The sequence below is a fragment of the Saccopteryx bilineata genome, chromosome X, assembly GCF_036850765.1.
Source record: "Saccopteryx bilineata isolate mSacBil1 chromosome X, mSacBil1_pri_phased_curated, whole genome shotgun sequence".
NCBI classification, from domain to species: domain Eukaryota; kingdom Metazoa; phylum Chordata; class Mammalia; order Chiroptera; family Emballonuridae; genus Saccopteryx; species Saccopteryx bilineata.
In genome coordinates this window covers 34,733,417-34,753,904 of record NC_089502.1, presented here as the reverse complement: position 1 = coordinate 34,753,904, position 20,488 = coordinate 34,733,417, and the positions used below count along the sequence as shown (strand labels likewise).

Below are 20,488 nucleotides of genomic sequence, written 5' to 3'. Positions count from 1 at the left end.
TTCAGGGAAGAGAGAGGCTCTGGAGAGCTAGGTGTGGTGTTTGTTTCTGCCACTCTTGGTATTGTGAGATGAGGAAGGTAAGATCTGGGAGGCTAGAGTGCCACACTTTAGCTTTATCTGTCTTTGCTGAGTGTGGGCTATAGGCAAACCTCAGGAACACTGTCCATGACCCATGCTCTGGCCGCAATGTGGCAATGTCTTTGTGATCAGAAATATGCTATAAGAACCTAACTCTTGTTTATATCAGTTAACCTACAGTAAAATTGGTTTATTTATGTTTCATTTTGCTTAAAGTGGTAATTCCCAAGAACAACTGACAAGGTTAAGTGAAGACTTACTCTATTTACTCAAGAGAAATTAAAGCTTATACACATACAGAGAATTAGCCATGAATATTTAAAAACTAAAGGCAACTTAAGTGTCCATCAATAGGAGAAATAGACAAACCAATTGGATTATGTTCATGCAATGGAATACTTTTAAGTAATAAAACAAATGAACTATTGATACAACATAACAACGTGAATGAATTTCAAAATATATATGTTGGTGAAAAAAGCCAGAAAAAGGAATATATAACATTTTATTCCATTTATGTAAATCTCTAAAAAATGCAAACTAATCTACACAGACAGAAAGAAGACTGGCGGTCTCCTGTGGTAAGGGGCATGTGGTGGTGAGAACATTGGGTGAGAAATTATACAGAGGCAGAAGGAAACTTTTGGGGATGATGGATATATTCACTAACTTTATCATGGTGATGGTTACATGGATGTATACATATGCCAAAATTTATCAAATTGTAAACATTCAATGTGTGCACTTTATTGTATGTTAATTATACCTTTATTAAAATGTTTATATTGGTAAATATTTATTTTAAAATGAACACGAAAAGACTAAGATTAAAATTTCAGCGCCCTGGCCGGTTGGCTCAGTGGCAGAGCGTCGGCCTGGCATGCAGAGGTCCCTGGTTCGATTCCCGGCCAGGGCACACAGGAGAAGCGCCCATCTGCTTCTCCACCCCTCCCCCTCTCCTTCCTCTCTGTCTCTCTCTTACCCTCCCACAGCCGAGGCTCCATTGGAGCAAAGATGGCCCAGGCGCTGGGGATGGATCCTTGGCCTCTGCCCCAGGTGCTATAGCGGCTCTGGTTGCAACAGTGAGACGCCCGGGAGGGGCAGAGCATCGCCCCCTGGTGGGCAGAGCGTCATCCCCTGGTGGGCGTGCTGGGTGGATCCCGGTCGGGTGCATGCAGGAGTCTGTCTGACTGTCTCTCCCCGTTTCCAGCTTCAGAAAAATAGAAAAAAAAATTTTTTTTCAGCAAAAGAGCTTGACCTGTGGTGGCGCAGTGGGTAAAGCATTGACCTGATACACTGAGGTCACAGGTTCAAAAGCACAGGCTTGCCTGGTCAAGGCACATATGGGAATTGATGCTTTTTTTTTTTTTTGTATTTTTCTGAAGCTGGAAACGGGGAGAGACAGACAGACTCCCTCATGCGCCCGACCGGGATCCACCCCGCATGCCACCAGGGACGACGCTCTGCCCACCAGAGGGCGATGCTCTGCCCCTCCGGGGCATCGCTTTGCCGCAACCAGAGCCACTCTAGCGCCTGGGGCAGAGGTCAAGGAGCCATCCCCAGCACCCGGGCCATCTTTGCTCCAATGGAGCCTTGGATGCGGGAGGGGAAGAGAGAGACAGAGAGGAAGGAGGGGGGGTGGAGAAGCAGATGGGCGTTTCTCTTATGTGCCCTAGCCGGGAATCGAACCCGGGTCCCCTGCACGCCAGGCTGACGCTCTACCGCTGAGCCAACCGGCCAGGGTGAATTGATGCTTCTTGCTTTTCCCCCTTCTCTCTCTCTCTCTCTCTCTCTCTCTCTCTCTCTCTCTCTCTCTCTCTCTCTCTCCTCTCTAAAATGAATAAATAAAATATAAAATTTTTCAGTAAAATAAAAATACAGAAAACATTAGGTCTGGCCAGTGGTGGTGCAGTAGATTAAGAGTCAACCTGGAAAGTTGAGGTCGCCGGTTCAAAACCCTGGACTTCCCCAGTAAAGGCACATACGTGAAGCAACTACTACGAGTTGATGCTTCTTGCATCTCACCTCTCTTTCTCTCTCTCCCTCTCTCTCTCCCTCTCTCTCTCTCTCTCTCTCTCTCACCCTCTCTAAAAATCAATAAAAATTAAAACACTTAAATGTTTTAATAGTATTTACTAAGAAATTTCTTAAAAGTTGCATTTGTTGAGTTGAATTCACTCTTAATATGCTTTCTCAAAATAAATAGCCAGTAAAGTGTAATTCTGAATCAAATGTTTATACCTATAAGCAAGAAATTAACATGTCCTTATGGTCCAAATATCTATTCTATCAAAATGGGTCAAAATGTTAGAATAAAAATGGCCTAGACCCAATTGAGGGAATTGAGGTAATATTTAATTATATCCCCTCAATGAGTTTATAACATAGTTAAAGAAATGACTTGCATAAAATAAAGCTACATAATAATTAAATTATCTATAGAGTATATGATTCCATTTACAATTATATTGGAAAATCAGAACAGTAAGAGAGTTAAAAATATCTTATTTTGGGGGGGATTTGACCTGAGCCTCAAAAGATGATGGTACAGACATAGAAGAAAGTATGACGCCTTAGGAAGGGGCAAAGATAGATATGAGCATGTAGTGTTTTAGATATGGATGGTCTTGAAGTCAGAAAGAGATTAATTAGTTTGGGCTTATTAGACAAATTTCTCAAAAAGTATCTGGCATCACTATGCTCTATGAGTTTAAGCTGAAGGAATTTGTCATGACAGAGATTAACTGTTATGGTAGACTAAGATGGTGGTATTAGAGATGTTTGGGAGACAAACTTAAGAAAGATTTCATAAGAGGACTCAACAGGACTTGGAGACAGATTCGACATTTATTTCATTTACATTGCTAGATTTATTCCTTGTTTCCTTGACATTTGATTGATACCTAGTGCTGATTTAACATTTAAGTCTTTCGCATCCATATTTAAGAATAATTAATTAAATAGTTACATTTATGTAATCTAAACCTGGAATCTTCTATTTTTATTCAAGCATAATGTATCATATAATTCTTCCTAGTTCATTTATTCAATTAAGAATTCTGAGTTCAGTTTTATTAATGTGCTTTGTATAATTGTGTTCTATCATAACCTTATTTTATAATTTGATATACTGCTTATTCTGATTTTATTTTTACACAAAATTCATTTTTAAAAGAATGGATTAATCTGTAATTTTTAAAACTTTCTTTTGTATTTTACACTGAATTCTCTGTAGTATGTAGTACTGTATAATAATTTAACATTTGTTCTAGTTATTTCTTTCTACTGTTATTGTACTTACTGAACTGAATATCATTGTCAATTATATTCCATATGGTCTTCTGGACTCCTCCTTTGCAAAATAAACATATTTCTGGCACAGAAAGCTTCTTTGTTGGTGGGATTGCTTGGAGGGTATTTACGTTTATGGAGAGAGGAAAACGAGACAGCTGGCAGAGCCATTCTCTCTCATTCTGACCCTAACTTGCTTTATTCCCACTGCACAATTGCCTACAGCAAGCTAAACCACATGAGTTATTAACTCTCAACAAGCTAAGCAACCAATCTCCAGCACATGTTTACTCTTGCAAGCTGAGCAGAAAAGAATATATTTTTAAAAGATTATTTTCAACAAATGTTTTATTAGAAATAAGCTTTATGATGCTTCAGTGCATCATCCTACTACCCTCTTTCTATTGCCAACCACTTTGACCTCAAGGTCAAACTCAGTCCTGGATCAAAACAAAATAAGAACAACAACAAAACTCTTCTTTAACCATCTCAAACTCAAACTCGCCCCCTTTCTGTCATCTCCTGCGCATCCCCTTTGTTCAGACCCTAGCCCGCTCTCTCTCTCTCTCTGACTATTATAACAACATCCTGACTAGTCTTTCTACTTCTGGTCTTACATCTGGTCTTTTCTATTCGCCATGCTGCTATCAGAAATGGTCATTTACCAGCTTCCCTATTGCCTACAGAGGACAGTCCAGCTGCCTTGGCATGACATACAGGGTTTGATTTGGCTCCTGCCTATTTCTGCAGTTTCATCTCTCACTTGTTTTGTACTTTATGTTCTAGTCTAGCCATACTGAATTATTTACATTTCCTGCCACATACCATGTTGTTCTTCTTGACAGACTTGACCTCCTCAAACTATTTCTTCTGTGTAGCTCCTACTCATCCTTTGAGATTCAGTTTAGGCATCACTTTTCCAAAAAAACCTTACTTTAACTTCTCTTCATTGACTTCTCTCCAGTTCACTATGTTCTTAAAACCCTCTCTGCTCATCACTAATGTTTTAGTTATTACAATATATTATCACCTTTTTGTCATGTTTCGTGTCACTCAGAGTAGGCTCCTAAAAGTCAGGGACTGTGTCAAATTTTTATCTGTCTTCTGGTAGACAGTAGATACTCAAAACTATTTTGTTTCTGAGCCACTGCATTGGCCATGACCTGAAATAACCAGCACAATGTCACCCAGCAGAATAATATGAAAAAGCAGAGCAACTCGGTTAAGGAAGGTATAGATGTGGCAGGCTTTCTGCTGCTATATGCAAGCAGAGGAACTCGAAGATCATGCAGCAGAAGCAGAAAAAGGCAAACGAGATGAAAGAAGAACCCAAGTAACATTGCGGCTTTGTGTTCAACCCTTTTGCCCTTCACCTGTGTGCCTAAAGCCAGTCCCATCACACTTCTGTTTCCTCCTGCAGTGCTCACAGGTCCCCACACTGACAGTATTTCCTTTGTCCTGAGTCTGCAGCAGGTCCCTGTATTGCTTATTTCCCCCCAGGTAGCCTCTCTCCCTGGTTCAGTCCTTGGGGTAAGAGTCCAGTATTTTTTCTTCCTATGAAGCTCCTCCCAAAGTATTAAAAGTGGTTGTGTAATGCCTTGAAAATTATTTCATTCCATGAATAGAAAAATATAAAGGTGACTATCATATAAGCCTCAAGATCACAACTTTATATTTGCCTCCTGGGTACCTCTTAATAGAGTCTGTTCCTTATCTCCTTTGAGACACACATATGTGTGACAATTGAAATAATTTCATCCTAACATCTGCAATATGAAGACTTTTTTTTTTAGAATCACATTCTAAATTCAGTTCTATCAAGTCCTGGAACATTGTTTCGATACACCAAGGTTGCAGGTTCGATTCCCAGTAAGAGCACATACAAGAATCAACCAATGAATACATAAGTAAGTAAAACGACAAATAGATGTCTCTCTTCCTTTTTTCTCTCTCTCTCTTTCTTTCTCTCTCAAAACTAAAGTCAATTCATCATAGTTGGGATTATTTTTCCATCCTTACATTCAGCAAAGGGCTGCTAAGTTCCAAACTTTTGTTACTTGCCACCCTAGATCCCCTCTCAGACTTCCAGTTTCATCTGAAGACACTAACAACTGATTTCATTCAATGTGACTGACCCCACTTCCTTTACTTCTGGGAACCACAGACTCCAGCCTTGTGAGCAAATAAATTTCATTGCTTACTGCCCTAAGGCCAAATACAAGAAAGGTTTTCTGGCTCATAAAATTTTCCTGCTGTTTAGAGTAGAAGGCACAGGGCCTGGGTGTCATAACAGAAAGTGCTAATCTGTATACCAGCTGTATGAAAGCATGTAAAGCCAATTCATAACATTCTATGACACTTTTATAAGCTTAAAAGCATCTTGCCAAACTTATTCAAATTGTATGCATGTGGGAGAATTGTGTTCATAGCTATTTTTAGAGTTTTAGATCATCTTCCAAATATGCCAAGGTACCCTCAGTAGCCTGTTAGAGATCAAAAATGTTTCTAAAAAAGTGGACCAAGGCTCCAACTTCTGATATGCTAGGGCTGATTGCAGAATGTCGATTCTTATTGTGGATTAACTCGAAAGCATTAGTATGTAAAGACACCCCCATGTTCATTGCAGCATTATTCACAGTGGCCAAGACATGGAAACAACCAAAATGCCCATCAATAGAGGATTGGATAAAGAAGATGTGGTACATATATACAATGGAATAGTACTCAGCCATAAGAAATGATGACATAGTATCATTTATGACAACATGGATGGACAGCAAATTGATTCATTTCTAATAAGAGTCAAATAGATTATTAACCTGCTAACTCCAGAGAGACGGTCAGTGGCTGACAGTGAGTAGCAGCTCTTGCAAATGGCTAGCAGTGGTACATCTTATAGGCTGTGGAAGAGGGAAACTGAAACTACTGAGAAGGCTGTGCACCATCTTTGGTGAGAATACTATATCTACCTCTCTTCAGTATATGCCTTTATCTATTGTCATCTCATCCCATTCCCTCTTTCTTCCTTTCTTTCTTTATCTGTGAGGTTTGGTTTATCCATTCTCTGTAATTCATTCCTGCCCTAACAGGTTTTAATTAACAACAAAATCACACTCAGTAATGTGACACATCTACTAAAATTTGGTAGGACAACTATGTACAATTTAAAGAAGATAGTATCTTCACTCTACTTTTTATTAGTCTAAATACACCTGAATGTATCAAACCAGCACAGGGGCTACACTTGAAGAGAATAGATACAAATATCCAGTGACTTTGAAGATCGTGTCATTTGAGCACCATTCACTAGAAAATTTTTAATTTTTCCCCGCTGAGCATTGTTTTTTGACTTGTAATTTATGGGTTATTTACATCAGAATTATCTGGGTTATTTGTTAAATTTTAGATTCCTGAGTTTCATTAACAACTTATTGAATCAGAGTCTTTTGGTATGGGACCAGGGTATCTGCGAGCTTCCTAGGCAATTCTGTTGCAGATTAAACTTGAGAACTAATAATTTAGAAAGTAAATAATAATGACTCTAAATTATTTGGAAGTGTACTTTTTTGTGTGTGTGCATGCATGTACACATGAGAGAGAGGGACAGACAGACAGGAAGGGAGAGAGATAAGCAGTATCAATTCTTCACTGTGGCATCTTAGTTGTTCACTGATTGATTTTTATATGTGCCTTGACTGGGGTGGGTGGGGGTTGCTGCAGCCAAGCCAGTGATCTCTTTCTTGTTTAAGCCAGCAACCTTGGGCTTCAAGCCAGTGACTGTTGGGCTCAAGCCAGCAACCTTGGGGTCATGTCTGTAATCTCATGCTCAAGCCAGCGACCCGGCACTTGTCAAGCTAGTGCCCCCATGTTCAAGTCAGATGAGCCCATGCTTACGCCAATGACTTTGAGGTTTCAAGCCTGGGTCCTCTGGGTCCCAGGCCAACACTTTATCCTGTACATCACTGCCTGGTCAAACGTAGAAGTGTCTTTAAAGGAAAAGATTAATTTTGAGTTGTTTAAAAAAGAAAAAGTTGAATTTTTTTGTCAGTTAATAAAACAGAAATTGAACTATGGATGAAAGTTATAGCAGGAAAGTGTTCAAATATGAGGAAGATTTTTTAAAACAATAAGATATAACCTTAATAGCAGTAGCTGTCTTACAAAATAGTGAATTTGTACCTCTGGAAGTGTCCACATAGAGAGAATGGAGGGTTTTCTTTAAATGATAATGTAGCCGGTATTCTTACACCGATTGAGAGATTGAAAAAAGTGTTTTCTTGAGTACCTTCTAGCTAGTAGATTTGAAGAATTTATACAATAAGCTTCAAACCATTAAGATACTCACAGTAGGTGCCAACTAAGCAGAGTGCCTGGACTTCTTGCACAGAGCGGGGATTGAGAAATGAAAAATGAGTGAGACCCCATCTTCTAACTGAAGCTGCACTGCATGTTGGGTTCTAGGAGGGACGTCACTCCCCAAAGCCAGTCATAGTTCATTCTAGCTGTTCATATTGTTCCCACTTTACAAATGAGGGGACTGAGGCTGCCATGCCAAGGTCTCCAAAGTTGATCATACTGGTCTCTATAATCTTTCTTTTTTTTTAATTTTTAAAAAATTTTATAGCATTGTTTGTAAGCTACAATGTGTTGAGCACTGTTAGGTTGTAGAGATACAGTGGTCAACAGGCAGCAATAGGTCTTCATGGAATTTATAATGTATTGATCGAAAAGTGTATAAGTACAATTATAGAGTGGTGCCCTGGTCGGATAACTTGGCTGGTTAAGAACGTCGTCCCGAAGCACAGAGGCTGCCGGTTTGAAGCCCAGTCAGGACTCCTACAGGAACAAATGATGTTCTTATCTTTCTCTCTACCTGTTTCTCTCACTAAAATGAATTTTAAAAATTATGAAGTGGTTACTGCTATAATGCAGAAAATATAAAGGGCTAAGGGACATAAAAAAGAGGAACCTAACCAGACTTGGGAGTCAGGGAACATTTTGTAGATGAGATAACATCTACATCAGAGGTCTCCAAACTTTTTACACAGGGGGCCAGTTCACTGTCCCTCAGACCATTGGAGGGTCAGACTATAAAAAAAACTATGAACAAATCCCTATGCACACTGCACAGATCTTATTTTAAAGTAAAAAAAAAAGGGGGGGGAACAAATACAATATTTAAAATAAAGAACAAGTAAATTTAAATCAACCAACTGACCAGTATTTCAATGGGAACTATGCTCCTCTCACTGACCACCAATGAAAGAGGTGCCCCTTCCAGAAGTGCGGCGGGGGCCGGATAAATGGCCTCAGGGGGCCGCATGTGGCCCGCGGGCCGTAGTTTGGGGACCCCTGATCTACATTGAAAGCTTAACAATCAGCAGGATTTAGCAAGGTAAAGAGATGAAAGAGCTTGTGCAAAGGGCAGGAGGCAAGATAGCATGCTCATTCAAGGAAAAGAAGGTAGTTCAGAATGACTAGAGCAGAAGTGCCAGGAGACACAAAATGAAACTGAGATGATATACAGAGTCCAAATCTCTCTGGGCTACATAGATTATAATAGTGTGGATTTTATCCCAAAGGCAATGCAGAACCATTGAAGGGTTATAAGAAAAAAAATATGATCAAATTTTCAGTATATAAAAAAACAAGCCTGACCAGGTGGTGGCGCAGTGGATATAACATTGGACTGGGATGCCGAGGACCCAGGTTCGAGACCCCGAGGTCACCAGCTTGAGCACAGGCTCATCTGGCTTGAGCAAAAAGCTCTCCAGCTTGGACCCAAGGTCACTGGCTTGAGCAAGGGGTTACTCCAGCGGTTCTCAACCTGTGGGTCGCGACCCCGGTGGGGGTCGAATGACCAAAACACAGGGGTCACCTAAAGCCATCGGAAATACATATTTTATTTAAATATGTATTGTATAATAAATATATATTTTCCGATGGCTTTAGGCGACCCCTGTGTTTTGGTCGTTCGACCCCCGCCGGGGTCGCGACCCACAGGTTGAGAACTGCTGGGTTACTCGGTCTGCTGAAGGCCCACGGTCAGAGCACACATGAGAAAGCAATCAATAAACAACTAAGATCTCACAAGGAAAAACTGATGATTGATGCTTCTCATCTTTCTCCGTTTCTGTCTGTCTGTCCCTATCTGTCTCTCTCTCTCTGACTCTCTCTCTGATTAGAGGTCCTGAGACCAGTCACTAAAGGCTTTTGTCAATATTCTAGAAGAAAGACAAGATTGGTTAGACCTGTGAGAGGGTATTGAAGATGAAGAGAAGTAAATTATTTGAGAAATAATCACAAGATAACAATGATAAGACTTGGTGATAGATTGGATGTAAGGGATGAGGAGAGGCAGGAGTCAAGGATGACTCTCAGGTTTATGGTTTGAGCAGCTAGATCAATGGTAACAGCACTTAGTGGGAGAGGTTAACAGGGGCAATAGGCTTTATGCAGAGAAGAAGGAAATGACGAATTTGATTTTGAACATGGGGAATTTGAGCAGCGTATAAGGTATCCAGATGGAGATAGGCAATAGGCAACTAGACATGTAAAGCAGGAGAGAGATCTGAGCCATATAGATAGATGAAAGATCATCAGCTTTTGAAACTACAAGAGTTGATAAAATCACCCAAGGAGAGTACAAAAACCACACTATGCTCAAGTCCCTAATATAAAATCTCAAAGTATTTTCATATAACCTGTATTTGTACATAAGCTACAGCAAAGTATGTCTACACATCACTTCATTTACATGAATTCAGCATAGTGTTTGGTAGGTAGCAAATTGAAGTTTTACTTTTCAGAACTTTCAGGAGTTTTAAAAAAATATTTTAAATCTACAGTTGGTTGAATACACAGATGTGAAACCCATGAATACAGAGGGTCTAGGACAAATCCTTGTGAAAAGTAACAATTAAGCTACCAGATGAGAAAGAAGTGCCTGCAAAGAACATTCAGAATGCCCAGATTTTTTATTCATTTGTTTGTATTCCTTTATATCTCTTTTTGTGAGTCACTGAACTCTAATAATGATGTGGTATACATTAAAATGCATTCATCCCACTGAATGCATTTGCTTAAAATATTACTGATAATTTCCTTAGTGAACAGAACAGTCTCTTGCTCTGAACATTCAGCAGCAATGTTCTGGAACCCTACCCCCTTATTTTGGGTCCAACTGGCTTTGACCTCTGGCACAAAGTTTCCTATGACTACCACCTACTTTTTGATTACTACCTCACAGCCATCTTGAATAACAAGTAAAAAATAAACGTGGATGTAGAGCCACACAGACTAGTCTTGAGCTATGTATACAGCCTTTCTAAGACTCAGTACGTGGCTTATCACTACTAGATCATAACTTTCATGAGGACAAGAATCCTGTTCCCTATGATATCCCTAGAGCATTGCACATTAGTATTCCTCAGTTAATATGTGTTGATTGAGGCCCTGGCCGGTTGGCTCAGTGGTAGAGCGTCGGCCTGGAGTGCAGAAGTCCTGGGTTCAATTCCCGGCCAGGGCACACAGGAGAAGCGCCCATTTGCTTCTCCACCCCTCCCCCTCTCCTTCCTCTCTGTCTCTCTCTTCCCCTCCCACAGAGAGGCTCCATTGGAGCAGAGTTGGCCCGGGCACTGGGGATGGCTTCTTGGCCTCTGCCCCAGGCGCTGTAGTGGCTCTGGTCTCAACAGAGTGATGCTCCAGAGGGGCAGAGCATTGCCCCCTGGTGGGCAGAGCTTCGCCCCTGGTGGTCGTGCCGGGTGGATCCCCGTCGGGAGCATGCGGGAGTCTGTCTGACTGTCTCTCCTCGTTTCCAGCTTTAGAAAAATACAAAAAAAAAGGGAATATGTGTTGATTGAATAATGAATCTACAAAATGGTTATTCTTATTAGTAGTAAGAAGTATGAACATATAATAAATACAATGCCTCGAACATAGTGAATGTCTACAAATAGTGTTTGTCGTTATCATCATGATGCCTTGTTGCTCTTGGCTCTGTAACAGCACTTTATCTTCCTACTCTAATGTAGTTTACAGTTGTGGCTGGACACCACTGACCCTGGCTATTTTCCTTTCCATGAGATTGCCTCAACACATGGTAATGATTTCAGTATTCTTAGTATTTCTGCAACTGTGATTCTGGTTTTATACAAACCAAAAAGATTAATAAAAATTTCACTTTAAAAAATGTATTGTTGTATTGAAATTAATGCTGAAAATGTGCCTGTGTTTAGAAAATATATTGTTTACAATCTTCCTAATAATAGCATTTGAAATTACAGTTGTATGCTATAATTACAAATAAAAAGATGAGTCAGTCAAAAACAAGGAAGCATACTACAGAATTTAGTAAAAGAAAACCCAATCAACTAATGCAAAATCTGATAAAGCACAAGTTTGGTTTCAACTTCTTTTATATATTAGACATGCTCAAATTCTCAGAGGGCAAAAACAGGAGATTTGGAAATAGTGATGAAGTGAGTAGATATAGAGAAAGACGAAGTTGGTGAATTGTTTCTTCAGCCCCAAGGCAGGGAATGAGTCTGTTTACCAGCTGTCTGCCTATTTTCCTAATGTATCTCTTAAGAATTTGCTATAGAGATGAAAACAAACAATAGCCTTGCCAATATAGGTAAAATTCTGAACAAGTAGCCTAAAGAAAGATAATTGGTATGGTAAGACAAAGAATAATGTTATATAATACTACTGAATTATGTATATTTGATGGCTTACTTTGTACAAAGAGATATAGAGTGGTTCACAGAAATGGAATTTAAATTGTGCAGGTTTAATAGTAATACAATTTTAGTTTATCCAAAGGTAAAAATAATTAAATGACTAGAATGAGGAAAAGTCATAAATTATTGACAGTACCTTGGTTAGTTCAACATCATAGACCAGCTTTAGAACACCATTACAGAAGTAAAATTGTAATGCATGACTATAAATTTACTTTAATATTTGAGAAATGTTTGTTAAAATTAAAATGAGTAATTATTGTATAATAAGTAGAGGCCCAACCCTAGTTTTCACTAATCTAATTCCATGACATTTAATTAAAAGATATTTGAGAAAGTAAAACACATATTATAGCAATAATAACATAATGATATTTCTTCAATATGTCAAACCTCTTCATAAATGAATAGGCTTTATAAGTCTAACAACTGGATCACATAATAAATCCTATAAAAAAAGATTCTGTCAATAACATTAATAGATATTAAATTAGTTGTTTATTTATTCTTTTTTTGAGAGAGAGAGAGAGAAAAAAAGAAATATAGATGTGTTGTTCCACTTAGTTATGTATTCATTAGTTGATTCTTGTATGTGCCCTGACCCCGGATCATACCCACAACCTTAGTGTATCGGAACAGTGCTCTAACAACCTGAGCTACCCAGCCAGGGCTAAATTCATTATTTTAGAGTATGCATAGCAACAACCACAAAAATACAACAACAAGAATGCATGCAAGGTTTTACTTACCGAATCAAAGGGTGTAGGCAGAAATAAGTCTTTCTCCCCAAGATTTAATAGAGGTCCCTATGGAGGACACACATGAAGCAAATATTTTTATCTGTCAGTCCAACCCTAAATATACAAGCCTTATTGTCAGGGCTAATTAATATTTAGAAAATTATCATATGTCTTCACCCTAAGGTCTTTCACGAAAATAAAATATGGACTGAGGCAGAGTGCAGAAGAGAATGAAACAAAAATATTTAGCTGAAATGCTGTCAGAAAATCTCTGATAAATTAAGGCTAAGTCTTATTTATTCATAATAGAACCAGTTATGGAAGTCTGCAGATACCTGAAATACATATTGAAAGAACTGTTTTTCTATCCATCTGATTTGGCAGTGAAGTGCCTCTTAGTGTCCATGGTAACCACCACAGAGTGGTTCAGAAATTCATCATTAAAAGGCTTGCACATTAAAATAATGGGCCAGCCCCAGTGCTTGAACAATGTTCAGTTTTTGAACTTCAAAACAAATTTAAACCATTCTACAGCTTTAAGAAAATATTATCGGAGGACTCTACTTAAACACTAGCCAATTTTTAAAATCTGCAGCAAAATAATTTTTCAAGTATTACAAAGTATAGCTAGTGGTTATAGTACAGAAAAGTTAAAAATTAGAGCAGTTGGAAATCTAAAATAGCCTCACAAAATGTAAGTAGTTTACATGTTATAATCATAAAAATACCAATAAAGAAATATGGAGAAAAAATTTCTACTGATGTCCTCAAATGGCCATTTTGTCTTGTATTCTTTATTTTAGAGGAATATAAAGTAGTTGTATTTTTTAACTCAAAACTTCTAAAAATTTTTGGTCATCCCTTCAGAATTAAGAAGCTAACTAAATTGACATAAGACAAGATTTAATGTAATCGGTTGAAACTGAAGAAATCTGTCTCGGTTCCCAATTATAATTCTTTCTTGGCGGGTTTCATATTACAATTTAAAAAATTGGTTAAATGCATGAAAATACTTCATTGGCCTGCTTGAAAACAACTGACTTTTACTCGGCCCTGTTAATCAGTGAGTGAAATCAGTGAGACGTGACTAATCCCAGAGGAACAGCTTTTTGAATACACCTTAGCCTGGGTAAGACTTGGCAGAAAAACAGGATGTACTTAGAAAAAAAAAATGAAAGTCTTTAGTGGTTTGAAATGCATTATATAAATTAAAAAAAAATGTCTCCATGTGAATTGTATTCAGTAAACAGAACTATAAGCTTTAAGTACAATACACTCCCCTAAAGTTCTAGGTGAGGTCAGAAATATGACTGTCTAAATGGGAAAATTAAAAGAATAAAAAACAAATGGATAAAATTAATCACCTGGGAAAATATTTTCAGGTAAAGAGCCCATGTAAAAGATGGATTCAGAGCATGTTGATAAATGGACTAGGGGCTCCCTAAGTCAGAAGCAACCCTTTTAAAAGAAAAGATCAAATCTTTATTATATGCGGCTTAAGTGTCTGTTTGTCGCCGATAGCTTATTGGTTGCTTGCATAACTGTACTAGCCAATGGGGTGAAGTTGCCACGGCTGAACGCAAATTGAGCGGGTCAGGAGGAACGTGAACATTTGTTTGCATTGGTAATCATCTGCTTTTGAAACAATTTAAGGCTGAACGCAAATTGAGCATGTCAGGGGGAAGGTGAACATTTGTTTGCATTGGCAATCATCTGTTTTACATAAAAACTACGTCTTAATGTAATTTCTTTTAAGAATGCCTCCTAGAAAATACAGCACTGAAGAGGAGAGAAAAGGAGCTAAAGCTGCACAAAAACGGCTTTCTCGACAAAAAGAAACCACTGAGCAGAGAAATGTACTGCCAGTGGTTTCCTTCATTGCACTCTACTTTAAGCAATTAAGCAAGTAGAAGGGGGAAACCCCGTGGGGCACTAAGCAAAGGGGTGTCCTCGCCGCCTGCCCTGGGTAATTCAGTTTGAATTAGCAGACACCTTTGCACAAATCATTTTAATTACAATTTATAATATCTAGAACAACGGTCATTTCATATGGCCGCCGGGCTTTCTAGTTTAAATATAACCATGTACTATATAAGGACATATGACATGTCTTTCATGAGGAAAAATTGAAACAAAAAAAGTCTTTATAACTGATAAAAAGTCAAAGACTCAGAACACAGAAATTTGTCCATTTCTCCAGTGCCATGCTATTGAGAGAATTGGAGGGTTCCATTCCTCCTGACAGCAAGCCCCATCACTATAGAAGCAATGGGTGCTTCTGATTATTATACAGGGGCCTCAGGTTATGACAATCTCGGCATATGATGTTTCAAGTTTACGACGCTCACTCCCATAAAACTTAAAAAAAGTTGGAACGTGAATATTTCAGCTTACGCCATTAGCTTACTTAAGGAGTACATGGTTGAACTAGTTTGGTTGTGCTCAGCAGAAGAATACGCAGCAATGCAGCATATGAGTGAGGGAGATAAAACCCCCAGAACCCAAGAGATTTACTACCAAGGGTTTGACAGAAGGGGGTGTTTGTTGTTGGGTTTTTTGTTTGTTTGTTTATTTTGTTTTTTTGTAGAGGATGGGTTGGCAAAATTTCAGGCTGAGGATCCCAGTGATGACAGATTCAGTAAGGTCTACAGAGCTGTTATGGATGCCTTGCAATGCTATAGGAAGATTATGGAAAAGAAGTCATCAACCTTCCAGACTAGCCTGGAGCAATTCTTTAAGAAGTTAGAGAGGCCTGAAACAGATCCTGTACCCTCTACATTAGCTGCTTCTCCAGATGAAACACCTGTAGTCCAGTGTCTTTTGCACGTTCCTTAGCAATCCTGATTCACCTGACCCAGTATCTCCAGCACCTTCTGCAGGTTCTCCCGCCTCTCCAGCTTCCTCCTCCCAATAGCTCACTCTCTCCCACCTTGGAATGCCTCTTCCAGTGTGCAAGCCAGCCACAGAAATGAAGGTCATAAACTTTTTTATACTAATTTTTTGTCATTTTTCCTGTTACTACAGTACAGTGTACAGTACAGTATATTTATGTCCTTTTCCTTTTTCTGTGGTTGTGTTTTTGTGTTCTAGATTAGGATTTTACAAGTGTGTTCGGATAGGTAAGTGACAGGCTAGGGTGTGTTTCAACTTACACCAGAATTTGTGTTGCATCACTGTTGTCGAAACCTGAGGACCCCCTGTAATCAGATTACACTAGTCCATTAAGATAATTCAGTCCTTCATCTTTCATGTCTTCTTCATACCAAAGGAGACTTTTATCTAAGAAAATTTTCATTGATAACATCATCTGTCAAATCCCTGATAGTCTCTCTATGCATTGTGACATACTCTCTCCACCCTGTTTACAAGTATCTCCTGCTTTTCCAAAGTTTGCCTTCCATCACTTCAGGTTTTATGAAAGTCCCACAGTAATAGCGATTTTCACTACCCTTAATACAACCCCAAGAAGATTTTCACTTTTATGAAAAAAGGTAAAAAGCAAAAATAACTTTCAGTGCTTGTTTTGCATCAGGCTTTCACAGAGGCAGTGCACACCTGAGCAATGAGAGCATTACTGCCAGGCTCCTTTTCTGGGAACTATACTTAGCAGCCATAGATCTGAACTGTGTCTGTGACCATCTGTGCTCACAAATTAATTAACTCATGGTAATTGCTTCTTCACTTTATGTCATTTTGGCTTACAAAAGGTTTTATAGGAACACTCTACTTTCAGATATCAGGGAAAATCTATAGAGATATCCTATAAGGTATAGCCCAAACAGCTAGACTCTCTCTGCGCCATCTGATGTAAAACATGAATATATTTGAATTGATACTGTGTCATTGAGAATAGACTTCTTTAACTCCATTCAAGACAAATATTTCTTATCTTCAGTAGGTAGTGACAAAATTAAATGTATATTACATTGGCACAGCCAGTATGAACAACAAGAAAGGTCCTTAAAAAATTAAAAATAGAACTACCGTATGATCCAGCAATCTTCCCTCTGGTCATGTATACAAAAGAAATAAAAGTACTCTTTCAAAGACATATCTGCACTCCCGTGGTCACTGAGGCATTGTTCACAATAGCCAAGATATGGAAATAACCTAAGTGTCTGTGTATGGATGAATGAATAAAGAAAACATGGTATATTATACAATGGCTATTATTCAATCATAAAAAGAAAAAAAAAACTGCCTTTTGTGACAGTATGGATGAACCTGGATGACATTGCTAAGTGAAATAAGCCAGACGAAGAAAAACATACTTTATGACCTGAATTTAAAATAGAATCTTAAGCAGTTGAACTCATAGAACCGTAGAGTAGAACAGTGGTTGCCAGTGGCTGGGGGTTGGGGGCTGGGGATATGAGGAGGTATTGAGAAAGGTGCAAACTTCCAGTTTTAAGATGAATAATTTCTGGGGATCTTATGTACAAATATGTTGACTGTAGTTAACCATACCATATTGTATAATGGAAATTTGCTAAGAGTATATCTTAAGTGTTCTAGGCATGAAAACAAAACCCAACCTAATATATACAACGTAAATATATACAATTTCTATTTGGCAGTTATACCTCAATAAAGCTAGAAAAAAAATAAAATAAATACATAGATCTTACATTTTGTGCAAAATCTAGTGTATCTTGCTTTTAGAAAACTGTAACACATATAAACAATGACACCAAAAACTTAAATTAGGAAGTAATGAATAAATTATTTAAAAATTTATTCTTATGGATTTATTGTATGTTTCTTTAAAATAGTAAATTACTTTGGTAGATTTCAAATGTGAATCAGTTACATACACAACTTTTTAGAAATCTTTCTAATATTTAAAGTGAGGAATAACTTAAAATATATAAAATATTTGACAATCTTGATATTTCCATTTCTCTCACTCTACATTCAATATTTTTCCCTCAAGACATCCTCTGAGGCCTGACCTGTGGTGGCACAGTGGGTAAAAGCGTCGACCTAGAACGCTGAGGTCATCAGTTCAAATCCCCAGGCTTGCCTGGTCAAGGCACATATGAGAGTTGATGCTTTCTACTCCTCCCCCCTTCTCTCTGTCTCCTCTCTCTAAAAAATAAAAAATTAAAAAAAAAACATCCTCTGAATCTAACCACTTTTCACTATATTGCTCCAAACTAGCACAATCTATCACCTAGATTATTGCAATAGCACAAAAATGATATCCTTATTTTCTGCTTTCAGTTTTTCCACTCACAGTATGTTCTCAACACAGTAGCCAGAGTTGATTAATATTTAAAACATATGTCAAATCACCACTTCACTCCTCTGTTCCTCCTTGTAACTAGCTTCCCATCTTAGTCACATAAAAAAAAAAACTGAAAATTTTATGATGGTTCCTTCAAACCCACACACAATTTTCCCTTTTCCCTTATCTGCTCTATTTTCATATCTCTCTCTCTCTCTCTCTCTCTCTTTCTTTTTCTCTCTCTCATCTACTTTTAACCTGTTCCTAATGCACCAGCTACTCTTCCCACCTCGGGACCTTTGCCATTGGTTATTTCCTCTCTCTGTGACATTCTTCCACAAGATTTCTCCATAGCTGATGCCTTCTTCTCCCTCAGGATTTTCTTCAAATGTCACTTCTCATCAAGGTGTTTTATAACTATCTTATTTACTACTACAACCTCCTTTCACACAAAACACCTTATCCTCCCTGATTATATCTTTGATCTCCTCAGCACTTATCATTTATAATGTTTATTTGACTTGTGTTGTTTTTGGTACATCTGTTTTCACTAGAATATAAGCTCCATGAGGGCAGGGACTTTTGTGTTCTTTATTCACTGCTTTATCCAGATACTAGAACAGTATCTGGTTCAATATTAATTTGTTAAATCAATTAACTAATGAAACATGAAACAATGCTTCTTGCTGAAAGCATTCCTTTCTATATACATTAATATAGAAATAACATTATCTGAGTTCGTCTTTTCCTTTATCACTGGGCATTATTCTTTATTTCTCTAATGTTAATTTTCAGTTTAAATTTTTACTTTTTAAATGTCTTGTTTTGACACGGTTTCAGGTGTCCCACTCAATACAACATACTCAACCCCCACATTGCACCCTCCATGCTTCATGCAGTCTCTTTCCATTCCAATTTCACCCTTTTTGCCACCTCCCTTATCGCCATCTCCCCTTTCCCTATGGGACTTGCTATCCTATTGTATGTATCTATGTGTTATGTATATATAATTTGGCTAATCCCGTCACCTCCTTTGATCTTGTCCCCTCTTTCCCCTTCCCTCTGACAGCTGTCCCTCTGTTCTCTGTCATCCTGCCTCTGTTTCTACTTTGTTCCTCAGTTTATTGTGTTCATTAGATTCCACATATAAGTGAGATCATATATTTGTCTTTCTCTGCCTGACTTATTTCACTTAGCACGGTGGTCAGCAAACCTCGGTTCGTGAGTCACATGCGGCTCTTTGGCCCCTTGAGTGTGACTCTCCCACAAAATACCACATGCAGGCGCTACCTCAATAAGGAATGTACCTACCTATATAATTTAAGTTTTAAAAATTTGGCTCTCAAAAGAAAGGTCAGTCATTGTACTGTTGATATTTGGCTCTGTTGACTAATGAGTTTGCCGACCACTGACTTAGTGTAATAATCTTGAGGTCTACCTACACCATCACACCATCACAAAACATAAGATTTCCTTCTTTTTCATAGCCATGTAGTATTTTGTTGTATAAATGTACCACAATTTTATAGCCACTCATCCACTGATGGATACGGGCTGTTTCCAGATCTTGGCTGTTGTAAACAATGCTGCAATGAACTTGGGGGTGCATATCTTCTTTTGAATTAGAGTTTTGGGATTCTTAGGATATATTCCAAAAAGTGGGATAGCTTTCTTCAACAAATTAATTTTTATTTTTTTAAGATTTTATTGATTGATTTTAGAGAAAGGAGAGAGAAAGAGAGAGAGAGAGAGAGAGAGAGAGAGAGAGGAAGGGAGGGGGAGGAGCAGGAAGCATCAATTCATGGTAGTTGCTTCTCGTATGTGCCTTGACCCCAGGCAAGCCCGGAGTTTCAAACCAGCAACCTCAGCATTCCAGGTAGACACTTTATCCACTGCACCACCACAGGACAGGTTTAATTTTATTTTTAATTACAGTTTACATTCAATGTTATTTTGTATTAGATTCAGGTGTACAACATAGTGGTTAGACAATCGTATACTTTACAAATTGTTCCCTTCTATATTTTCATTACCAACCTGGTACCAAGCATAGTTATTACAATATTATTGACTACATTCCATATGCTGTTCTTTACATCCTTGTGACTGTTTTATAACTACTAATTTGTATTTAATCCCTCCATCTTTTTTACACAGTTCTCCAAACCCCCTTCCCTCTGGCAAACATCAGTTTGTTCCCTGTGTCTATGAATCTGTTTCTATTTTATTTGTTTATATTGTTCTTTAGATTCCACATATAAGTGAAATCATATGGTATTTGTCTTTCTCTGACTGACTTACTACACTTAGCATAACTCCCTCTGGGTCCACCATGCTGTTGCAAATACACTCTCACAAAAATTAGGGGATTTTTCAAAATTAATATGAAGTGATAAAAAAAGAAGCATTTG

At 38.2% G+C, this 20,488-nt stretch overlaps 1 pseudogene; it reads left to right on the top strand.

Moving 5' to 3' along the window:
• The first annotated feature begins 4,527 nt into the window (after positions 1–4,527).
• Positions 4,528–15,685, top strand: LOC136317622 (uncharacterized; annotated as a pseudogene).
• Positions 15,686–20,488: the final 4,803 nt, after the last annotated feature.